The following is a 24,569-nucleotide window of genomic DNA, read 5'->3' on the forward strand; positions in this document are numbered from 1 at the left end:
ACAGTCTCTTGGAAGACCTGTAACAGTTCTTCATAGCACTGCTGTATTTCTCACCACAAAGTGGGGAGTAAACCTAAACTACACCCATATCATATTTGGAGGAGTTTTCTTCTTGGTTTAGATCTACAGACTTCAGCTCAAACATGGTGATCTAGGTTATATTTTCTACCTGACTCTACAGATATACAGTGCAAGGCTACCAAAACCAAAAATCTTTTTCTCTTGAAATAGTTTTAACATTTGTTAAAACTTTTTCCTGGTGAATTATTTTTTCCAGTGATTTTTTCCCTCAAAACATTTCCTACACTATTATATTTCATTAAAACCATAATATTCTATCTAGAAATAGTTTCAGTGTATATTTTTCATCCAGTTCATGCATACTAGGACTCAAAAAAAGCACATATGCTTAGACGTCCTTAAAGGAGAACACTATTTATACTATCTGTATTAATACTCTCCAAGACTAAAGTAGTTGTCCTTGTCCTAAATAAATTTAATGCTAGAATAGATTTCTATTGGCAGAGCACTTTCAGATGGCCTAAATAAAAAAAAAAGTTGAATCTACATGAATACATCCATCCACAATGATGTCTCCATTTTATTCCTAATTAAAAGCTCATTAATATCAAAGACAATTCTAAGAAACCCAGATGAGACCATATCATTTGGGATTTTAAGACTGAAGGCACTCACACTATAGACTCAAAATCAGTTATTCAAAAAAACTACTGTAGGTGTTGTGTGAAACAAAGTATTATACTACAGCAAGCATTGATATACCTCTTTGTGAAAGCTGTATGTGATTTTTCATCCTTTTAGTTAGTTTCTAGCTCTGAAAAATAACTTAGAACACAGAATGACTGGAAACATCAAAGAAGAGAGGAACCGAAAGAGAGTAATTGATTCATTCTCAAAATCACTGCACATTTTCAGCATTACTGGTGCATAAGAGTAGGAAGGGGTATGCAAAAAAAGAAGGATACATGAACAGGAAGGATAGTATTGGAGCTGTCAGATCCTTCATCATCTCCTCCAGAAGATATCTTTTACATCTTTGTAATTTTTGAGCAGGGTCTATATAAGTGCAAAATTTCTGTAGTGGTTAAGGAAAAAGAAAAGAGACATTTATTTACCTTGTATGCTGAGGGGAATATTATGCTCTTTGAATCTGGATGTGAAAGGATATCCACAAAGCAAAGGATGCTGGCGATGTCCCTTTGTTCTGAAATATATAATATGACTTTCTCTAAACTCCTTGCAAGTAAAATTAATTAATTAAAAAAATTCACAGCAGTCCTAAGCTTTATTATTTATCACAATGACAAATATTGCTAAAATTATTTAGAATTCAAGAATAATTGTAAGAACAGTGTTTATTTGAATGTACAGGTACAAGGGCGATATCAATTAGAGAGAAAATGAGTTATTTTTTCAGACTGTTCCTGAGAAAGGGCTATGATCACTATAATCATTTTTAAAATCATAGCAATCTCTCAAGTTGAATGAAACTCAACTTGAAGGATCATTGAGTCCATCTCTTTGTTCCTCACAGAACCAACTACAAGTAAATCACAAGAGTATGAGCATCATCCTGATACTTGTTGAACTCTGACAGGACTGGTGCCCTGTGGCCTTCCCTGTTCCAGCGATCAGCTGCCTTCTCAGTGAATAACTATTTCCTAATCTCCAATCTGAACTTCCCCTCGGATAGCTTCAATCAATTTTCTTGTGTCCTTTCACTGATCACCAAAGACAGGAGTTGACCACTTCACCTCTGCTACCTCTCATGAGGAAGATGTAGACTTTGGTGGGGTCACTCCTCAGTCTCTTCCTCAGGTAGAACAAGACAGGTGACCTCAACCATTCCTCCTAAATTTTAACCCTCGAGACCTTTCACCATATCAATCACCCTCCTCCAGACACACACCGATAGTTTGTTTTCCTCCTTGTATTGTGGCACCCAGAGCTACCCCCACCACTGGAGGTGAGGCTGCCCCAACTCAGAGCAGAGCAGGACAATCCCCTCCCTTGCCTGGCTGTGATGCTCTGCCTGATGCACCCTAGGACACTCTTTGCCCTCCTGGCTGCCAGGGCACTGCTGGCTCGTGTTCAACTTGTCATCAACCCAGATACTCAGATCTCTTCCTACAGGGCTGCTTTCCATCTTCTTCTCCTCCAGTTTAAATGTAGAATCAGGATTACCCTGTCCCAGGTGGAGATTCTGGCACTTGCTGTTAAATTTCTCATGATTGGTGATGGCCCAGATCTCTAGTCTATCCAGATTTCTCTGTAATGCCTCTCTACTCTTGAGCGAGTCCACAACTCCCTCCACTAGTAGCTTGGCGCTACTGGCAAACTCATTTAAGGTACACTTGATTCTTGCATCCAGAAACTTTATGAAAGCATTAAAGAGCACTGGCCCTAAAGTTGAACACAGGGAAATCCCACGTGTATAGCCACTATAACGCTTTAAACCCAACCTAACACCCAACTTCTTGCCCAAAATATTATGGACTTGTCTAGCAGTGGGATGGACATTTTGTCCACAATGATACTGTGTGGGAGAGTGTCAAAAGGTTTGCTAAAATTCAAAAGTCTGATATAAACTAGTACTTCATCCATGGGCACTAAGACTCAGTTCAGTAAATCTAGCAATGAGATTGAAATGAAAACCTTTTTTCCTATGGGACATTTATTGAAATTACTTTGTCTTCAGAAATAATTAACTGGAAAATCAGCTACAGGCCAAGACACACACGTAGTATGTGATGATCATTTTCAAGTGGGAGGTCTAGGTAGCAAAAATACATGTACAGTAGTTTCACGAATACAAGCCACACGGATTATAAGCCGCACCCCCGGTGCCTCGACAATGTTGCTGTCTTTGTCAATAGATAAGCCGCACCCCGAATATTAGCCGCACTTTCGTTCGTAGCGAGAATCCGTGCGCAGCTTTCACAAATTGGCCAATTAGTAACAGGATCATGGCATAGCGGGGTTTACTGGCTTGGGGCGGGGCCAGGCAGGCTCGGCCCGCTCATGGTTGCCGATAGGGGTGGATGGCCCGGCTCGGCGCTACGGCTTGGCTGGGCCGGCCGGGCGGTGTTGCTGCCGCCGCCGCCGCCAGGCTCCCTGCTCCCGTCTGCACTGCCACTGTTGCGTTTGCTTGCCCTGCGGGCGGTGCTGCTACCGCCGCCGCTGCCAGACTCCCTGGCTCCCTGCTCCCGTCTGCACCGCCGCTGCCATGTTGGTTCGCCCTGGCCGGCACTGCTGGCCGCCGCACTGCCGGGCTCCCCCACGCTGCTAGCCCCGGTTCCCCTGGGCTCCCGTGCACTGCCAGCCCTGCTTCTACGGGGCTTTTCTCCGCCGCCGGGCAGCCCCGCGCCGCCAGGCTTCCTGCTTCAACTGTCCTCTCCTATGCAGTGTGGCTCCCGTGCACTGCCAGCCCTGCTTCTACGGGGCTTTTCTCCGCCGCCGGGCAGCCCCGCGCCGCCAGGCTTCCTGCTTCAACTGTCCTCTCCTATGCAGTCGGGCTCCCGTGCACTGCCAGCCCCGCTTCTGCCGACTCCCCCGCCATGCTGGCCCAGGTTCTGCCGCCCTCCCTGCCCCGCCCTGCTGGCTCAGGCTCAGCCGCCCGCCCCCCGCACTGCTGGCCCCGCCTCTGCCAGGCTTTCCTACCTCTGCCGGGGCCGGCCGGGCTCCAGCTTGGCTTGGGGCTGCCGCGAGCTCTCACTTCCGTGTTGGCAGCTTTTAGAATTTTGTTAATGTATTAGCCGCCCCGGAATATTGGCCGCACTTCCGGGTTTCCACCAAAATTTTGGTCAAATTGGTGCGGCTTGTATTCGTGAAATTACTGTAGTTATTTAGAAGTTTCTTTGGGTAGCTTTAGCTACTTTGTCAGCCTCAACTTAATGGATCAAAATTTCACTCTGGACAGTTGCTAAATAGAATTTTATTCTTGAAATGACACACTGGGATGGAGATTTCTACTGCTCAACAGACTGAAATCCATTCAATTTTGCTGCATGCTGCCATAAACGTCATAGGAATTAACAATAGCTAACTTTCCATATGGCATGAAATTGCCAGATGTGCAACTGTTCTAAGTTCAGGAGCTGGTAAGTGGGATGGCTAACACAGAAAGACAGTAAGACCTGCAAAACCAACAATCTTCACTCGTGTAAGTCTGCGAGAAATCGCTATCTGAGCTAGCAATTTTTGAATACCTCACACAATTACTCATGATATCTAACTGTACACATGTTGTAAGGAGAAACCATAAACCTCAGAGGAACATTTTGACTGGCCAAACTGAGTCCTCAAAAAACTCTTAGGATCCATGATGTCCTATTGGTGTTCAGGGCCTCACACAGGGCCTTTTGAGATACACTCAGTCTTGCATCTCAGCCCAATTTGGCTTTTGTATTTCAGAATACAGAAGAATGATACTGAAAAAGGAACAACTGGGCTACACTGATCTTGTTTTTTCTTGGAGACATGGATTTTAATTCAACATCTTTTATGTAATTCACAGCCTAGAAAATCTTCTGTAAAACAATAATCATTGTTCTTGTGTATAATAGAAATACAAACCCAGCTCCCTTTCTTCCCCAAGCTAATTTTTTCCAAAGCTTTCTATGTTTTTCCATTTGATTTCCTGATTTCACATCTAACTGGTTCAAAAACATTGTAATAATATGGCTCAGCAATTCCACTAGTTTTGTAAATGAAACCTGGGGAAGAAAAGAAGGCAGCAATGACCCATCCGCTGTCTTTTATGAAGTAGCTACTATTGACATAAGATTCATAAAGGTTAAAATTCATGTTTTCTAAGGGTTTATTTGGAAAGGGAAAAGAGTAATAAATGTAGGTTTCCTTACTCCATATCATTATAAATACAGAGAACTGAGTTGTAAATTTAAAGGAAATCAATATCTCACCCTAGCAGATAATACAATGTTGTGAAAAGTGTTCAGTTTTTACATAATATTGTTTTTTCTGGCTAAGCAAAAAATAAAAATGATTTGCTGTTTTCCTCCTTTCCTGAGGTTATCATAACTTCATGATTATAAGTAGTTATATACCATAATTGAATGAGTACTAGAATAAAACAACAATCACCCAAAACTCCATTTTCAGTCTCCTTAAAAACAGGAAAAACACAAACTGTAGCTGCAGTTATTAAAGGAGCACTTTATTAGTGAATATTAAAAGAATAGCTAATTCAGTAGCATCATCATAAATTCTAGCTATCCTCTTTCCCGTGTAAAACTGTCTGAGCTCAGCTCAGCAATTTTAGACCCTTCTTTATTGTTACTTTATGCCCTTATGCTGTGATGGAAGAACTGAATACTTCAGTTTAAGACTGAGAGCAGATTTGCTGAGAAGACTACCCCACCTCTTATTTCACCTGTGGTCAGATTTGTTTTTTCATGTACCTCTTTTATTTTTTATTCTTAAGTTTTAAGTGTCTGATCTTACATTAATTATATCATTATGATTTGACTTTGGTTGCTTTCATTGCTGAACCCAGACTTGTCAAAACAAGGTTTCATAGATTATATCAGTAAATGTCTAGTTTACTCTAGAGTGTAAGGATATATATCTCTAGTATCTTGTTTTATTTGAAAAAGAGCCTGGCCAAAGTCTGATGTCTCAAAAAATATTTCAAGCAAACAGAGAGAATCATCCTTGTCGTTGGTGCAAATGTGCATTCTTTTGTGTCTCTTCTGTTTCAGAGAGAGCTCAGAGTGAGCAAGTTTGGGTTGAAGTGTATGAAAGTGTGTATGATTTCAGCGCGGCAAAATGTGGGCCTGTGCCTTGTACTCAGATCCCTGGAGACTCCTGTGCCTCTTGCAAGTGGACATCTGAAACCTGGACTAATTGTGGATATGGGAACCACTTCTGTTGGGCTCATTTCTGAGTGGGCATGTTGTCAGATATCACAGCTTCCTAAAATGACACTGTGGTTTTTGAAGACAATTGAGGGGGTCTAGCAGACTGGTTTCACTTCCAACTAAATCTTCTGCTAGGTAAGAAGATGAAAAGGAGCTTGTTCCACTGAAGTCAAAGCAGCTTGCCAGTGGTATTGCTGGAAGCAGCAGTGCTGTGTATCAAACTTCAATTAATTTCCTCAAGCAAGGCACTTTGCCAATATCTGTGTACTTGTGAACAAAATGTATGATCAGACTCATACTAAATAGTAGCAATACTTTACTCACTGTCAAGATTTCCTTAAGTTTATGAGTTTTCCATCAGCTTTGATGCAGCTGGTATAGTCTCTTGCAGACAGATAGGATTTCCTCAGTAGCTTTAGGTACAAAAACCACCTTTTTTTTTTTCAGATTACCAACAGTGGGTATCTCAGATTAGAACCCTGGATTTTCCATCCTGCTTTACTATATAAACAGAGTTCAAATAAAAAGCCCTTTCACTTGCACTCAGGTGTACTACTGTACTCTCAAAGGAAGCAATATTACACAATACATAAGGAACATGAAATATTTAATGTGACAGGATGGCTCATGTACATGAAGTCAGTCAGGTTAAGGATAAGTGTTTGCTCAATAGATTGTGTTACTTTTTCCATTTCTGTCACTCTAACATTCCCAGAAGTGCCTGAAGTTTATATTTTTTGCCCCATCACAGAAAATCTTTATTTGTAATAGGGACATTTAAACATAATGCTTTGTGCTAGAAGGGAAAAAAAATAAATTAGAAAATGTTAATCAGTCAGTATCATATAAAGCATACATTTCAGAGGTAGAAACAGAAGAAAACAGCACACATGTCTAAGTGCATAGATGCACTGTGGTGCAGTGATAATGACAATTTTGATAAATTTTGAGCCTTCAGATTTTTACCTAGACTTCTGGAATCTAGTCAGAGAAACCAAGCCCTCCTTTATAGGTATAAGTTCAAAATTTTTTGTTTAGGAACTCTGAGCTCTAAAACATAGAAACAAAGACAAAACAAAAAAGATTTAAATTATAAAAGAAAAAAAAAGTAATATTATTTTTATGAAATTTTGAGATTAATTAATGTTAAATTTGTGATTTTTCGCTCTAATTACTGAGGCCTGAGTATCAGCTATTTCTTATGCAGTGGCAGTTTGGGACGTGTTGATAACTGGTAATGGGATGTGGTGAAGAGTAAATAGAAAATTGTTGTGCTGTCTGTACATGTATAAAATAAAAATTTTTCTGCAGAAAGCTGATAGATGAGAATGATACCGGCTAAGTCTCAGTGCTGTGTTTTAGAACTTTTCTGCCTGTATTTCATTTTTGGTGTTTGGGGGCTCTGACAGTCACCTGGGTAAGGAAAGCTGCATGTTTTAATTATCATCCAATAACTGACAGAGAAGAATGCAGAGTTAATAATGGACATCATAACTGTTTTTTTGAGTCAATGATTCAGAGTGCCTCATTCTGCATTCTGATTGAAGTTCTCCATGAATCGAGTGTTCTCAAAAAGACTTAAGAAAAGTACTGTATAAAATCAAGAATTGATAGAGAGTTAGCCACTCTGTGGGCATCTTTAATTAAAATAAAATGAAATAAAATAAATATAGTATTCTTACAGGGAAAGGATAAATTAACTCCAGGCTACACAGACTATATAGCATTGCAAATAATAATTACAAAAGAATCTCCATGTGAGTTGTAAAGCCTTTGAGTAATGTAGCTGAGCAAGTAGCATCCTATTGTACTCCAGACATGCTTGGTGCTGGCAATTCCTATGTGAATTAGGTCATGTTCTGTAATAACTTTTGTATAAAGTAATGAACTGGGATTTTGAGCATTGATGTAGAACACCTTTACCAGATAGTGTTGTTTGAATTTTCTGAACTAAAGCTCTATATTTATTTCATTTACAAACAAATTTAAGCCATATACTTAAGCAAATAGTGTTCTTGACTACTACTGTGAGAACAGATTTTTGCAGAATCACATAGTCATTTGGAAGGAATCTGACCCATTTTTATATGGATTATTTTAGTGCATATATATTTATAACTTTTGAGTAACTCACTAATAATTTGGAAACTAAAATGACTGATTTGTTAAACAATATTTCAGTTTTTGTTTAAGGAAAGACAGAATAAGTATGTAAAATTGGAGACCATCATGCTTAAGTGACTTTGAAGTCCAGTCTTCCACCCAAATTCAACAAAGGCTTGGAAGAGTCTACCCATAAAGGTGCATTATCAACTGATGTTCAGTTTTGTGTCTGAAAAGGCAATATCTTGACAGCTGAGATTTTACAACAGAATATTTGTTGATTCACACTATTCACCAACTCTTAAACGCAAAATAAACTTATGAAACCTAGCAGATTCTGGCACTCCTGTTTCAAAGATGTCCTACCCAAGGTCAGCTAGAGAATAAAGGTCACTTTCATCTTAATGAAATGAAAATTTTAGATGACTACTACAATATCTGAGACAGAACTATAAAAACATAATGTAAAAATGAGAATAGGGAACAATTGTTTTTTCTGCTTAGCTTTGACTCAAATTCTTGTGGATTAAAACTTACCATTAATGAAGAAAATGTGTTATATCTATCTAAAGAGCACTAAGCATAGTTGTTTCTTCCATACCAGCATCTGTATTTCCTTTTTAACATGTACACATTTCAAATGTGTTGCTTGGCTGCCAGTTTTGTTCGCAATCAGGAAACTAAATGCCTGACTCAGTTAAGACAGTTGATCAATATTTGCCTTGCTGTTTTTGAGAATAGAAATTATGCTGGTAACTTTTCATTATAGCTGTTGATTGGTATGTATTTACTGTCAGCAGAAATGGGTGTTTCTCTCTTTTCATAACAATGTTGCATCTACCTTTCCTTGTACTGACTGATACACATGGATACATTTTCCTTTAAGAAATATTAATTGTAACTAATTTATCTTATTTTCTGCACGGTCAGTTCTTCCGGATACTGATGTGTAACTGGCTGTAAAAATCTCACAAACAAATGTATATGAGATTAAGTTAGCATCAGGCAGATGTTTAGAAAGCTGAACTTGGAGTTTGGAACTTGGAACTTTAGTGATTTCTGAAATATCAGTTGCACAAAATAGGATTTTAGGTAGTCACAAAGTGTTGCTATCTGCTTAGCACACAAATAAGTGTACCGTCAGGACTCAGTGATCAGAACTTCTCACTGTAAGGGAAAAGAAACAGCCCAAAGCTTCTAACGTATTCACAAATATAAAGGAAAGAAAATAAGGAGCAAATGCTGTTTGTTTCCCTCTGCCTCCCATGGGACTGAAAGGCTATGTTCTGTTTGAGCATTTATCCTTCTTTTCTAATACATCCTGCCATATGGAGGAAACAAAAGAGAATGAATCACTGACTTCACATGGGGTAGGATGAAGGGAAAAAAGGCACAGAGGAGAGAGGAATGGCATTTTGAATGCAGGCCAGAAATCCTTCCAAACAACTCCAAACAGCAGTTTGGCTAATGGCTGTGGTTTGGAATGGCTATGTATCCTTAAAAAAGCACAGGGGAGGTGGATGCAGAGTAGATTAGGCGTATCAGTCTCTAATCCACATCCCAATTCCTGGCTAGCAAGCATGTCCTCTGCATCTCTTCACACAATCTGGTGGGGCTGGTGGGAGGACCTTCTGTTTGAGAACTGCTATATGGAGCAGCTTTCCTGAATCTGTCTTCTTAACTGAGTCATCATTTCAAGCAAGAGTTCTTCCTTCCTTTTAATTACTCTCCCTTTTAATGACTCTCTGTATTATTAACTTTTTTAACAATGCAAAAGTGGTTTTTTTTTTTTTTTTTTTTTTTTGTTGTTGTTGTTGTTATGGAAATAAATCACAATACCACCTGACGCAACAAACTTAAGCAGCAAATGTTCTATGTGACATTTCAGGCTTTTAGCACTTACAATTTAAGGACCAAGTCCAGCCTGGCACATCCGTTGTATGTACACAGCAGTATCTAACTTGTAAAACCCACCTCTATCATATCTCAAAAGGATGACTCAACAGGAGCCATGAAACTTCCCCAATATCTTGGGAAAGAAAAGTTAGCTTTATTCTTCCTTTTCATTCCTCGAGAGGCCCTTTATATGTGAAAAATACTGGAACGAATATAAACAGAAAATGTGTTCTTTCTGAATAAAATAACAAAACCTGTAACACAAATAACTGAAGCTTATATAATTGTTCCAGAAACCCTCAACCTATTTTGGGACATACATTTCAAATTCACAGAGTCTCAAAACTGGGTAAGTGGGTTAACATTGAGGTTGCTATTTCAATAATACTCAAACCTAAGTGGAAATGGGCAAAAATTAGTAAGACACAGTTCAAACAAAACTTCTATTTCTAAGGAGTATCTTATAGGTATTTGTAGGATTTTTTTGAGGCGTTTTAGGTAATCCTTCTTTGCAGGAAAGCAAATTTTTGAATTTTTAGTTCACAAAACTTTTAGATAGTGTCCTGCCATGCCATCTGGTGCTAGGTGGATGTTCAGTCAGGGCATTTGCCAAGCATTCAGAAACTGTTTTTAGATGAATGTAAGTATGTGCATTTGCTAGCTTGAGTATAATGAATGAAAATAACAGAGACCCAAAAATCCAATCTACCATCTTTATTTGACTTTGTTCCTACGTGTGATTCATAGTTTTTCCAATTAGGAAGTGATAACTTTGTTTCTTTGTCTCACATTTTTAATTACTCTTGCACAATATGAAGTATAAAGTCACTTCATCACAAAATATGATGCATGGCAGTCAGTTCTTAACAAAGACAGTTTTAATTAAGCTAGCATTGAACGTCAGCCCTTCACATTTCCATTCCATTGGCTTTTGCATCATTCCACTCCTCTTCCAGGTAATATTGGTACATAGTCTAGAAACTTTTCCTTCTATCATATTCTACTTGAATCATACTATAAATATACCAACAGGAATATCTGTTCCCTACTAAAAATTCCAGAAGAAATGCAATAAAATCTCATACACATTTCAGTAACTACTATATGAAAAATTGTCTGGAAATGTACACCTCTATTTGCATGAAATTATATGTGCCATTTATGAAAATGCTGAATTCATCATTTTCAGCTCTGCTTCAGACCCTATTTCTCTGAACACATGCTATAGTACTTGAAATACCTTTATCATTAAGTTAGCAAGACACTGATGAATAAGTATTTCCATACCTGTATTCAACATAGTTCTCATGTGACTTCAAAATCTCTTTACACCCCTGGTGAAACTGGAATGTTTTAAGGCAAATAAAAAAATAAAAAAGGCATGAAGATAGCTAGTAAATTCAAACTATGAAGAATAAAGAACCTACTATGTTATTAAGCTTTTTTTGCCTAGTTCGAGTCTAGGAAATTAAATATCTAATGCAAAGAAGTAATTTATTACTTGGTAATGATGTCGACAGTAGTTTTTGTCTCTCAGACAGTGCAGTAATACCAGAATCAAGCCACATTAAGAATGACGTGACTTCAGCAGGAGGTAGGTATTGCTGGTGTATGATCCAGGATCACTGACAAGAACTGAATAGATTTCCTTTTCTAAAACTCTTTATTGTCTTAATAAATATAAAAATCCTTAAAGTAATATTCAAAAGTATTCATACTTTTTATGAGCTATGTATTAGTGTGTAGTAGGGGTGCAGTAGCACATGGAAGCTTTTTCATATTTAAAATAAAAAAGTAAAGAAGCAAAGTGGTGTTAAGAATATGTCATGAGGAAGTGTATGCACTGCAATTTGAAAAAAAGCCAACTTTTACAATGCTCCTGGATGTAGGCAAACCAAGAAATGAGAAGAGAGAATTTTAAAAATCTCTTTCCCAAGTATTTACTCAGAGGCCTTTTCTCAGAGCACCTTGTGGGAAAGGCAAGGAACAAAAAGCCATCATTCAGGAGACAGGTAGAAAAATATTTCAATAGTAGCACTTTGAAGAAGTGCTTCCTAAATTTTAATCATCAGTATTAATCATGTGTGGAGCCCTTCATCAGCCCATACACAGTAAAACTGGTTTGGGACAATAACTGGCAAAGGAAGTAAAGACAGAGGTTTGAAAACGCTAAGCTCAATGACATGAAGCTGTGTGGCAGTATTGATTTGCTGGAGGACAAGATGGCTTTGCAAAGAGATCTGGACAGTCTGAATCAATGGGCTGAGGCCAGATGTACAAGGTTCAACAAAGTCCAGCATCAGGTCCTGCCCTTGGGTCACAATAACCCTGAGCAGAGATACAGGCTGGGACAGAGTGTCTGGAAAGCTGCACAGCAGGAAAGAAAAAGTGCTGGTGGTGCTGGCTGACAGCAGCTGACCATGACCCAGCCTGTGCCCAGGTGGCTAAGAAGGCCAGTGGCATCCTGGCCTTTACCAGCAATAGTGTGGCCAGCAGGAGCAGGGCAGGGGTTGCCCCCTGTACTTGGCACTGGTGAGGTCACACCTTGAGTGCTGTGTCCAGTTCCGAGCCCCTCGATGCAAGAAGGAAATTGAGGTGCTGGAGCAGGTCCAGAGAAGGGTGAAGGAGCTGATGTAAGGTCTAGAGGCAAGTGCTAGAAGGAGCAGCTGAGGGAACTGGGAGTGTTCAGCCTGGAGAAAAGGAGGTTCATGGGTAACCTCATTGCTTTCTGAAAAGAGATTGTAGGAAGATGGGGCTGGCTTCCACCAGGTAGCTAGTAACAAAATAAGAGGAAATGGCCTCCAGCTGGGCCAGGGGCAGTTCAGGTTGGACATCGGGAAGAATTTTTTCACTGAAAGAGTGATAAAGCATTGGAATAGACTGCAAAGAAAAGTAGTGAAGCTACCATCCCTGGGAGTGTTCAAGAAATGCCTGGGTGTTGCACTTAGTGTCATGGTTTAGTTGGCATGATGATGTGTAATCAAAGGTTGAACCCAATGACCTTGGAAGTCTTTTCCAACCTTAATTATTCTATGATCATTGATATCAATCACAAGTATTCAAGGGACATGTGGAAATTTTAGATCAAAGCTGGGAGAAAAACCTCTGTCCCTTACATGGAACTTGTATATCTCTACAAAGATGTATAACCATGATACTGAAATACTATGAAAGGAAATAATGGGTTTATGAGGACTATCAAAAGTCAACAATCTTGAAATCTGTCAAAGTCATGTCTGCTCAGAGTCATCTGTTTGAAAGTAGAGAATTATTGTAATTTAGTCAGTCTATTAATAAACATATACTAAAGAATAGAATTCAGAGGGTCTGTTTTACATCATCTGATGAAGTCAGACAGGGAAAATCCCAGCTAATGGCTTCATTGTCATCTCTGGAAATAGATGTTGGAACAAGGCTTGCTACCAGCTATGAATTTTGTCATATTTAGTTTTTATAAGCAATGAAATTATGGGAAGATAATTTATGTAGATTACGTCTATTTCAATAAAGGTATTTTGTCTGGGAAAGGGATGGCCTAAAACTTCTCTAGCAACTTGTTGATGACTTTGTATCATTACTGAATTTGACATAAGAGCAAATCCCTAAAACATTGGTTTTCTCTACCTGCTGGGAAAGTTTGCTTGAAATTCATTGTGTACTACCTAAGTGGGCCACAATTAAGTCCTGTTCCAGTTGTATGGGATTTTTTTGATTTAAAAACCTGTCAGTTGTGTTTTTATCTACTACGTAAAGCCATTCACTTTAGAGTTCTTGACTGAAGGGACCAAGTTCCCTGCAATTGGATCCTAAGCTTTTCACCTGCTGGACTGCCTATTCTCTTGTCACTTTATTGTCTTGATACTGTCTTGGCAAAGCTTGAGGAGTCTTTGACAAACTGGTTGTAAAATTCTGCTCCATGCTGGCAGCTGCAATGGCTTGTGGTGTCTGTGAAGCTTATTAGGGCAGGATGTAACCCCAGTGCAGAGCAGCTGCTCAGCACAATTCTTGGTGAACTCCTCTAACCTTCCGATGCTTTTAGAATTTTTCTAGTTTCTTAAGGAAGTGTTCAAGACCCTGGAAAGCTACAGCTCACACATGTTAATCACAGGTACACTTCTGATGCTGCTGCCAGCAGCAAATGAGACATAATACTGGGCTAGAGAGATCCTGCCTAACCTGATGTGGCTGCTTTTATCAGCTGCACTGCAAGGTGACCTTGTACACTCAGTGTGTACTGGTTTAAATTTCACTGAGAGGTTGACCTGTGGCTTTATAAGAAAAGCATTTCACATGCACAGATTCCTCAAGTGTCATTTAAGTGCCTTACTTTCATAAGAATTATTGATTTAGTGGGAATTACTTAGTCCCAGAAGAAATAAAAATGAGGCAAGGCTTAATACCTATATGACAAAAGAAAACCTCTATATGCATTACATTTAAAATGGTTAGCTTTAAAAACCTCACCATCATGAAAACAACTTCCCTGGCAACAAATTTTGTTCCCTTAATGGCAACAAAATAATAAAATTGATATGTGGAATTTGTGATTTTAAGTGATTTCCTGCTTTGTTCTGAAAACCCTGAGTACAGCAGTCATGTGGTAAGCACCGACCCTCTTTCTTCTGAAAGTCGGCCACAGTACTCAGAACATGCAGTTTTTTTCCTCCCTGTTTCATTGAATGCAGAGAAGAGCACAGAGAGGAACTGTGTTGCAAAATGCTTTGAGACAACACAGAAGCAGGGAGGCACTGGGAGCCTATTCTGAAAAACCTTGACAGTCTATCAGTAAGAAGGAGAAGTTCCTTTTATCAAAGCCACTAGGTGTCCCTGCTAACCTGCAGCAGCAGCGGCTGCAGTATCAAGTCCTGCTGGAAGATACAAACACACATCATAAACCTGTCCAAAAAAAATACCGCACTACCAAATCAGGCAGCATCATCTGCCCAGCTGTGCATCACTTCATTGTATTGTCCATTACTTTTACCTTGAAGGCTTTCAGGGATGCAATACTTGCAGGCAAGGTCAGTCAGTACTAGTCAATTGCACTGTTTCCTGTGCATTAAATAAACCAGGTATGTCCTTGGCACGTGTGTTTTGAGATTGGAAGTTTCTGAGACCACACAGTTCTCAATCAAAGCCAAGAAGTTGTCGGTGGTGTCCATTGGACTGGGTGCATCAAAATGAGTAATGTAGCATTACTGAAAAAGATGCTATTCTTCTAGTACTGACTAAGACAAATATATTAAGGAGCCTATATTTATTTATTTGTTTGTTTGTTTGTTTGTTTATTGTTCTATTTTTACCCTTTCTTATTTGAAAGCATGTGATTTGCTTTAAAAATCTCATTTCTGGGAAGGGATACTTTTTGCAGTATATCATATGGAGATTTAGGGACCCTTCATGCAAGTATAAGATATTGCAGTATGTTATTTTAAAAGAGTTATTTCACACTCAAATAAATAAGATGTTTATTATTAACATTACTGGGAACAGTGCTCACCCAATGTTGCACTTCCAACCTTAATTATTCTATGCTTCTTCTGATAATGAAACAAAAAGAATACATTTTGAATGTAGTGTAATTCCATGCAGTAGCAGATAACTAACTGGCTTTTTACAAATTAGAGCTTTACAAACCCAAATATTTTATTCAGAGTTTTCACTTGGTTTTTTTTCTTTTTTTTTCCCTAGGAAAAGATTCTTTTCTTCTCTAGGAAAGAGGAAAAAACCCACCAAAAACCAACCCTTTCTCTTGCCTGACTCAAACAGAAAAAAACCCCAAACACTCTCTTTTCCTAAAATCTTCTGTATTTTCTTTGATGTCCAAAATGCCTAGGTGTGATGGTACCTCACTGAAATTACATTCTGACTGTATCCTACTTATGTGAGCTGGGATTTCTGCAAGCTGGAGTTCTTCCTTCTGTGATGCATCATGATTTTTTCCTAAAAAGACAGGTTATTCTTTATTTTAAAAATAGAAAAATTATGTTACACTGTAATAAGAATAGTTCTGTCACAAAGATGAAGCTGCAGAAAACCCTTGCAGTATAACTGGCAAAATGATGGTCCACACCTCACAAAAAAAAGAAAAAAGAAAAAGTAATATTCAGTACTTTGCTGAAAATATTATTGCAGATAATATTTTAGATAGATATTATTTTAAAATTTAAATATTCTATTTACAATGCATATTATGTTGTTGAGATTTTTTTTTACTAAAATTACTTCCATTGTACATTTTTTTGTCGGTTTTTTCCTTGGTCCCACATTATAGGGTCATTCGGTTTTAAAGGTTTAGGCGTTTGATACCAGGTCTCAGAAGATAATCTGCTCATTTTTCCTCTCTAGTGATGATTCTTACTTTAATACTGCAATTCATTACTAGAAAACCTTCCCATTTTCACTAGCAAAAAGTTTTTACAGGCAGTTTGATGTGGAAATTCTGAAGAAATTCAGTGTGACTTTTACAAGATGCAATGACTGACTTCTAAAACATAAGAGCCCTTTAAATCTCCAAGGCAGTACAGCTTAAAGCTGTGGCTATAAAAGCAAAAAACACATTAGGTTTTTACTCACTACTGTTGGTTACCCTCTTGACCTTCTCCAATGTATGGACAAGCATTAAGAGCAATATAGATAAATGCTTAATGAATGCTATCAGGTTTCCAGTATTGACTTTAAGCAACAGATGGTACTTAGGCAAAATAAGACCACTGCAATATTTAAGAAATCACTATAATTTATGAAAAATGTCGACCATTACGTACTTATGCTGATGGTGATTAATTTAGAGCTGAGGCTGGTTGTATTGTTCTGACCCTGAAGGATATTTACAACACAGTATGCAGTCGTGGCACTTTTCTCTTTAAGGCACTGCACACGATATATTTACGCTAGAAGGAAGCACCCTAGTGCAGCCTGCCCCACTGCTGGCCAGGGCTGTGCTCTCACTTCATTGCTGACATTCACGCATTGCTAACCTTGGACCTTTAAAAAGAATATTTTAGCTGCAATACTATCAAATACAAGCAAAGTTCAGGTCAGAACACTTAGTATGAATAATATAAACCAATAAAGAAATCTCAACAGGTGGGTGAGCACAAGACCTAACAAGGCTCACATGTCATCAGTATAGCATGCTTCAACAAAACAAAAAGAAGTCCTTCTGGGAATCAATTCTAACATTGCGAAGAAAATTCTTAGCCTTGACACAAAGGAATTGTTTTGTAAACATCAGGCTCAGAAGCCTTTTATTTTCTTTTTCTTTTACTTCTCCTTTTATTTCCTTTTGTTTTGCCATTCCAGTCAACTACAGTAAGACATGATTGACAACTCCTCAGTGATGCTGTGTTTCAAAGATCAGTCAGATTTCCAGGGTCCTCACTGGCCCAGCTCTGTGGGAACAGACCAAGATACAGAGAAGGGCAGGCCAGCGTCTGCAGGAGGCAATCCTTCTGCAAGAATAAAGCTGTAAAATAAGTAGCAACAGGATGCAACAGGAGAATAAAGTAGTAAAGAGTGAAGATGAAGGGGGGGAATAAAATAGAAGCAAAAACATAGTAACAGAGAACAGATTACAATAATAGAAGAGAAGGGGGGGGGCAAAGAGAGCTGGAGGAAAGGATGCCTGTTCTCCTAAAACACAAAAAGATAAGAAGAGAAGGGAAGGTATAAAAGATGAAAGAGCCTGCATTTTTACAGGTTCAAGACTTCATTTATTACTCTGTTAGACAAGCTATTGCTGTTCTATATAACTTGCTAATAATCCACAAATAAAGCAGGACTTATCACCTTAGCTAAATCGAACAAAAAAGGGGAAAAAAACCCTCTTAAAATCAGATTTGTGATTGAGACAAAAAGATGGAGTCTCATAGCAAGGCCACTGCGATATGCAGAAAATTTGTGAGGCTCAGAGTGGGATTCAGGAAGTACAGGCACATACCTGGCCTCTGTCAGTGAGGCTCAGCTCGGGTCAGAGTCAGTTCCTGGTCTGCAGTTGCTCTCAGTTCTTCAACACTGCCTTCCTCTCACCGCTTTCCTCATTTGTGTAATTGATCTGTAAGCCATTTGGGAACTGACAGCCTCTTGCCATAAGAGCATGAACTGCTGACAGCCTTTTAGCTCTCAGTCAAGTGTTAACTGCTGCCTCTTCACAAACCTGTAACTCACATAAAAAGCACTTTTGATTTTCTCTCTGCTCAGCATGTTGCACCTTGCACCTGGCAGTGGACTGTAGACTGGTGCCATGGTCCACTGTGTGTATGTGCAATACCATCTGCACTGCCGTCACCCACTGCCTCTGTGCAAATGGCATCATGTTGTTCTGTGTGCTGCCAGACACTTCCAGCATCTCCTCCCTTATTGGTTCCAGAAGTCCTGTATCTCCCCTCCTTCATGTGGTGTGGTCAGAACTGACTGTCTGAAGCCACCTGAGACTTGGGAAGGGATGCCTGACTGCACTAGAAGACACAGTTCCCTCTTGTACAGGAAATTTCCCCATGGTTTCTCTCCCTTGTAAGGATTCATGGTTACTGGTTAACTAAGAAATTCTTATCCCTAGATATTTACCTTCCAATAGGCATTCCACTTCCTTTACTTACACCACAACTTTGATATTAGTACCATAAAAAACAAGTGGTGTTGGCATTTACAAAACAAAACCTAAATCATAGAATCATTAAACATCCTGAGTTGGAAGGGAGCCATCAGGATTATTTTGTCCAACTCCTGGCCCTACACAGAACACTCCAAAGGGTCACCCCATGTGCCTGAGACCATTGTCCAAATGCTTTTTGAGCCCTTGGTGCTATGACCACATCTTTAAGAATCCTTTTTCAGTGCCTGACCACTGGGTGAAAAACATTTTTCTAATATCCTGCCTAAACCTCCTCTGATGCAACTTCAGGCCATTCCCTAACATTTTGTCACTAGTCATCACAGAGAAGAGATCAGTGTCTCTTCTCCTCTTCCCCTCACAAGCAAGCTGTAATTACAGTGAGGTTTCCCCTCAGGCTTCTCTTCTCCAGGCTGAGCAGAACAAGTGACCTCAGCTGCTCCTCACACGACTCCAAGGCCCTACAACACCTTCATAACTCTCTTTTGGATGCACCCTAAGAGCTTGATGCCTTTCTTATATTGTGGTACCCAAGAGTGCCCCCAGCACTTGAGGCGAGGTTGCACCAGTGCAGAGCAGAAAAGGACAATCAGATTTTTTCACAGTTTTTCTGAGTTTGTTGTTTAGTTGCTCCAAAGCTAGTGTTGCTCTTGCATTTGCAGCATGCAATTCTATGAGATTCTGTGAGATTACCACATGTAATCTGATGTTTATTATCTTTGCACGTTTGATCATGCAAGGGGGTTAAACCTGTCATGCACTTAGAAGCATTCTTAAAGGAAAAATGAGGAGTGCAGTCTATATTTGTTGTTTAGATTAAAAATATTTTGCATTGTTTCTACCCAAGCTGGCTTCAGCATAACTGAAATAAGCCCGTGGAAAAGGTTTATCACCCTTGGGGACCATAATCAGCCACACACAGTATGTTGTCATCATTCAATCACTGCCTGTTATAACCACTACAACTTGTACTGGACTCAGCTCCTATTACGCCTTAGCTGCAAATCATGAACTTGGTGGCCTCAGAGTCACACCAAGAAGCCTGCTCCTGTTGATCAGCAAGTATCACTGAGATGAAAGGAGTCAAGGTAAAGCATTGGTCTATAAGACAGAAGGACAATGCCATTCACCTCAGTGTTATCAATTATTTAAGGGTAGTTACTTCTGAGGGGAAACACATAGGAAGCTAGATTTCTTGAATGTATTTATCTGACATAATAAGAAGTCTGAATGCAAATTAAACATGTAAACAAATAAATTAAGTCTTAAGCACATTTTCATGAGCCTTAATGATAAAGTTCCTCTGGTTTTCTGAAAACAGTGTCAAGTGGTAGATTTTAAAATGGGACTGAAGTAGCAGCAGTCTGACTACATGGAACAGAAGACTAATAAAGGGATGGATAAGAGAAAAAGGAAAAAGGAAAAGGAATCCCTGTGCATGAGGAAAAAAAGTCACACAAATTAAAATATTTTATACAGCTAATAACTAAAAAAAGTCAGCAAGCTAGAAAATTTATAGAATTGTATTTGGAGATTTGGATTTTATCAAAGCCATGTCAAACAATACAGTGCAGGAAGATCTTCAAGATGAAATTAAAATGTGTAGTCAATGTAGGAGAAGTTGTTGCATGGATACTGGCCTATGTAGGCTTGCTTGTTGTTTAAAATATTTTGCTTTCTTGTGTACGTTTCAGTGAGGCCCACAGTAAGAAGTCACTGTATTTCTACATGTGATAACCTCTACTCTCTTCAGAATGAAAACACCTATGCTGAATTATAAACACCTGCCTCTTGCAGCAAATAAATGAGGTAAAAAAGAGAAAACAACCAAAAAAAAGCCCCACTAACAGTTTTCCAACATTTAACTTCAAAGCTAAGGAAATTTTAAAAATTTGTCCTGCTAGAATATCACGCTCCTGATGAGTGAAAACATTAAACGTCATCACAGTTGAGGTATCAACAATTACTCCTAGCTATCTGGGCTGATAGGTGAATCCAGTCTCCCAGCATTAAGAGTGATCAAGATATGAAAAGTCCTCATCGCTATTACCATGTATAGGAGTGGTGCAGACATGCAGAACTTCTCTCCAGTCACCTACTTCCTTGAAAGAGCCCCTTCAGTAAGAATATTATTCTTAGTTCAGAAAACTGATTACACCTTTGATTGCAAATGATTATTTGGTGCCATTAGCTAAATGTTTCTTTTCAAAATGAACTGCCAGAAAATCTGCAGGTCAGGTAGCAGTTTCTCACAAGCAAGGTCAGCAGAACTGAACAACTACAGACATGTGAAGACAAATGAGCAAGGTGAGCTATCATCCCAGTATCACCGGGGCTGTCACATACAGCCTTAGTAGCATGCCTTTGGATTCAAACCTGTTTCTCTGTCACTTTCATTGCTTTAGTTTCTTTAGTTTGGTAAGCCAAGAATAATAGAAATAAGTTCAGAGAAGGCATTAGATATAGATATAGATATAGATATATAAGATAGACATGTAAAGCAACACCTTGTTTATCAGCCTGAAGGTTTCCTCTATTAAATAATTCTCTGAATGACTGTCTTGAAAATTTCAAAATGCACCATTTCAATTCGGTTAGGTAATTTTAGTCTAATTTTATGAGACCACAAGACCAACCTCTTGTGCTAGAACAATTTTTCCTATGTCATCTTCAAATTAGAGAAGATCATGGAGCTGTAATTACCTAGAAGAGAACTGAGATAATATGAGAATCTCTGCAATGAACTTTAATCCCCCAAAATGTAATATGAGGAAAGTGCTTTGCTGAAGTTTTTAAAATCCCAGGTGTAGACACCCAGCCAATCTGGAAGCCAAAGTCACCTTACCAGCCCTGATAGCATTAATATCAAGGCAAGAGTGGCAAAATGAAACAGAACATGTGATAAGGAAGTATCAATCATAGTTCCTACTACATAGATGTTTCTTAGCAGATTAAATGCATAATGCTGCTTACTCAGACTCACCGACCTTCTGCAAATTTTGACTAGATCTGACACGACCATACTGTATTAATACTTCAGTGTTTCTTCCCATTCCTTCTTTCACACTCTACATGCCCTTTATGCTACTCTAAAATAAGAGATGCTTCTGTGCAGTGCTCAGAACACAGACTGCAGATGCCACGTTGCAAAAATTTGCATACAATGATTGCGGATAAAAAGGAACATATCCCCAGCTCATGTGGAAAGAAGGAAGCACGTCTCATCCTACAGATCTTTGCTGTATTTCCTAGCTAGGAAGTCTGCTTCTCTATCACTTGCAATTACAACAAAACATATTAAATCAATATGTTCTGTTTTATAAAGGAAATTATTTTACCTTGCAGGGATTCAAAAGTCTAAAGGAAATACCCTTCTATTACCATGTTTTAACTTCACAAAATAAAGTATCACTCAATTTACAGCTGGTATCTTAGTGCCTTTGTAACCAGTATATTCATGTCAGCAATCAGATCCATGAATATTTTTGTATTTAATAGGTATAATTTCCATGAATCACTAATGGAATCAGTAGGAGGACATAATATGCATGCAAAAAATGAGGTGGTGCCCTTCAGAATCCTGGAGGGATTTCATCAGCACAAACCAGTCTGCTTCTTTGCTTTACAAAGGCAGGAGTTTTCTCTCAAGTAGGAATTTCACTGCAATCTGTAATGCAACTCTGGGAAGACACGCTGGCTTTTTTTTCATCTTTTGTGAACAATATTTAGTTTTTAAAAAAAATCAACTCCTTTAGCTTTGCTAAAAATTAGATATATAGAAATAGAGCTGTTCCTTAGCCTGGAAAAACATCAAGCGGTTTGGCTAGTACAGCCTTTTTTTCCTCCAGATTTAATGCAAGGTAATTGGGTGTAAATGCTCAGGTCCTATGTTGGCTCTAGAGGACTGAATAATTGGAAAGAGAATTAGTTCATTAATGCTCTAAGAACTTACCAGTACTTCCTCACAAAGAGAAAGGGATAGGAATAATTCAGCCACAGTAGAGCTTCATTTCAATCATAAACTGTAAGCAAGATTCAGCACTTTGATTTTCCTGAAGCTCCACATTGATTTTAATTGGCTTTGGATCAAGGACTACACTAAGCCTCTTCATGTCCAGTGTTTATAGACCGCATTCTGTCTGTGAGGCATAATCATACACATTTAAAAGAGCTTACCACTGCCTAGCAATAAATGCAGGTAATGGGCAACCTTTTCCTCTAATACAAGGCGAGAATCAGCAGTAGACTCTTGCTATTAATTATCCCTATCTTTCTGTCCTGTTTCCTGTTACCCATAAAAACTCCTCCCTAATAACTGACACCGCCAAAGGACTGCTATGGATGTTACTTACAAATCTTCAACAATCCGTTTGGGGAAGAAGAGTCTCTACAGATACTTATTTTCCCAGCTGATAGAGCTGCCATTATGGGAGGAAATTTATCAGCCCATAAGAATTCTCTGCAAGACTTGGCACACAGAGAAAGTGACAAAAATTTGCTCCCTTTTGAGTGCACAATGGTTTTGCAGTTACTCCTCTTCAGTTAGGGTGGTGGGCAGGTTGAGGACATAATCTGGGGCTCAGTGTACTCTTAATTTGCATATACCTAGAGGCAGTGAAACATCCATCACAATGTAGTAGACCAGGAAACTGTGAAACCATCTTTTGGCTCAACAGGAAAGGAAAAACACATCCTGTATGAAAGTTAACATTGTATAGACTGCTGAGCATGTAGTGACTACATATCACACACAAATACGAATCATTTGGAGGAAGGGGGAAACAAAAAAAGCAAAATTAACTAAGCGAATTCAGTTATTAAAAATCTTGAGCATTTAGTCTTGGTAAAATAAGCACTCAGAATTCCCCTAAGTTTCTTGGAAAACAAAGGGCTCCTCACAATGCTCTCCTGCTCCAACAAAGGGACTCTGTCTCACAGGACAGAGTTATTGACTAACTTCTTCAAAGCAAGTCCTTCCTTAGGCTGTCATTCTTTATGAACAGGTTGAGCATGTGTCTGTCTTATGGTGCAGCCCTTCATGCACAGACTGTTCTAGTGTGGCTCCCCTGCAGGATCCCAAATCCTGCCTGAAAACTGGTTCCGTTGTAGGTTTCCCTCTCCATGGGGCCAATGGTCCTGCCAGGAGCCTGCTCCAGTTCAGGTTTCCCATAGGGTCACAGTCTAGTTTGGGCATCTGCCTAGTCCCTGGGAATCCTCCATGGGCTTCATGTGGATGGCTACTCATCCTGGGCTGTGCATGGGCTGCAGGGGAACAGCGTGACTCACCATGGTCTGCAGCAGGGGCTGCAGGGCAACAGCTCTGGTACCTGTGAAACCTTCTCCCCTTCCTCCTTCACTGCCCTTGGTATCTGCGGAACTGTTCCTCTCACACGTTCTCACTCTTCTGAATGGAGCTGCTGCATATTTTCCCTCTTCCCTATTATCCCTGCAGTGATACCATCATTACTGATGGGCTCGGTTACAGCCAACAGCTGTTCTGTCTTGGAGCCATCTAGCAATGGCTCCATTAGACACAAGAGAAACTTCTAGCAGCTTCTCAAAGAAGCTGTCACCCCACTCCCATAGTCCACATCACCACCCAAACCTTGCCATGCAAACCCAGCAAAGCAATGTAAGCAGAAATCTGGTGAGTGCAGTAGTTGGTTTTTTTCCAAGGCAGAAGATCCGATGAATTAGCAGGTGGAATTCCCCAGCAGGCTCAGCTCAGCAGCTATTTAAAGGCATGTTTGCATCACAACAAAGGAACAGCAATTAGAGAGACCTTTTCTACTGATATCCATTACTCTTACACAGTTGTCCCTTTTGTGATATCAGCACAGAAGAAAAGATGTCTGAAGTAATTGCAATTGTATTATCATGTTTAAGCTTATTTTACCACAGCTTTCTGAACATCATCTTCCATTTTACTAAGGAAGTAAAGTTGAATAGGATTATTACAAGCTCTCTAGGCCAATCCATCACTGATACCTGTGGAGTTATGCCAAAAATTAATCTTGTGCCTGAAATTAGTCATAAAGGAAAGATTTATTCAAGTA

At 39.2% G+C, this 24,569-nt stretch overlaps 1 protein-coding gene across 4 annotated transcripts in view; it reads right to left on the minus strand.

The window, feature by feature from the left end:
- LINGO2 (leucine rich repeat and Ig domain containing 2) overlaps positions 1-24,569 on the minus strand; it is a 505,609-nt gene that overhangs the window by 14,084 nt on the left and 466,956 nt on the right. Inside the window, exon 6 of one of the 4 annotated variants that reach the window (XM_033084761.2) lies at positions 1,137-1,225. The exons of the other annotated variants lie outside the window; for them this stretch is intronic. The gene's annotated coding sequence lies outside the window, so the exon portion shown is untranslated. The remainder of the gene's footprint in view (positions 1-1,136; positions 1,226-24,569) is intronic. 4 annotated transcript variants of the gene reach the window in all.

The sequence above is a fragment of the Catharus ustulatus genome, chromosome Z, assembly GCF_009819885.2.
Source record: "Catharus ustulatus isolate bCatUst1 chromosome Z, bCatUst1.pri.v2, whole genome shotgun sequence".
NCBI classification, from domain to species: Eukaryota; Metazoa; Chordata; class Aves; order Passeriformes; family Turdidae; genus Catharus; species Catharus ustulatus.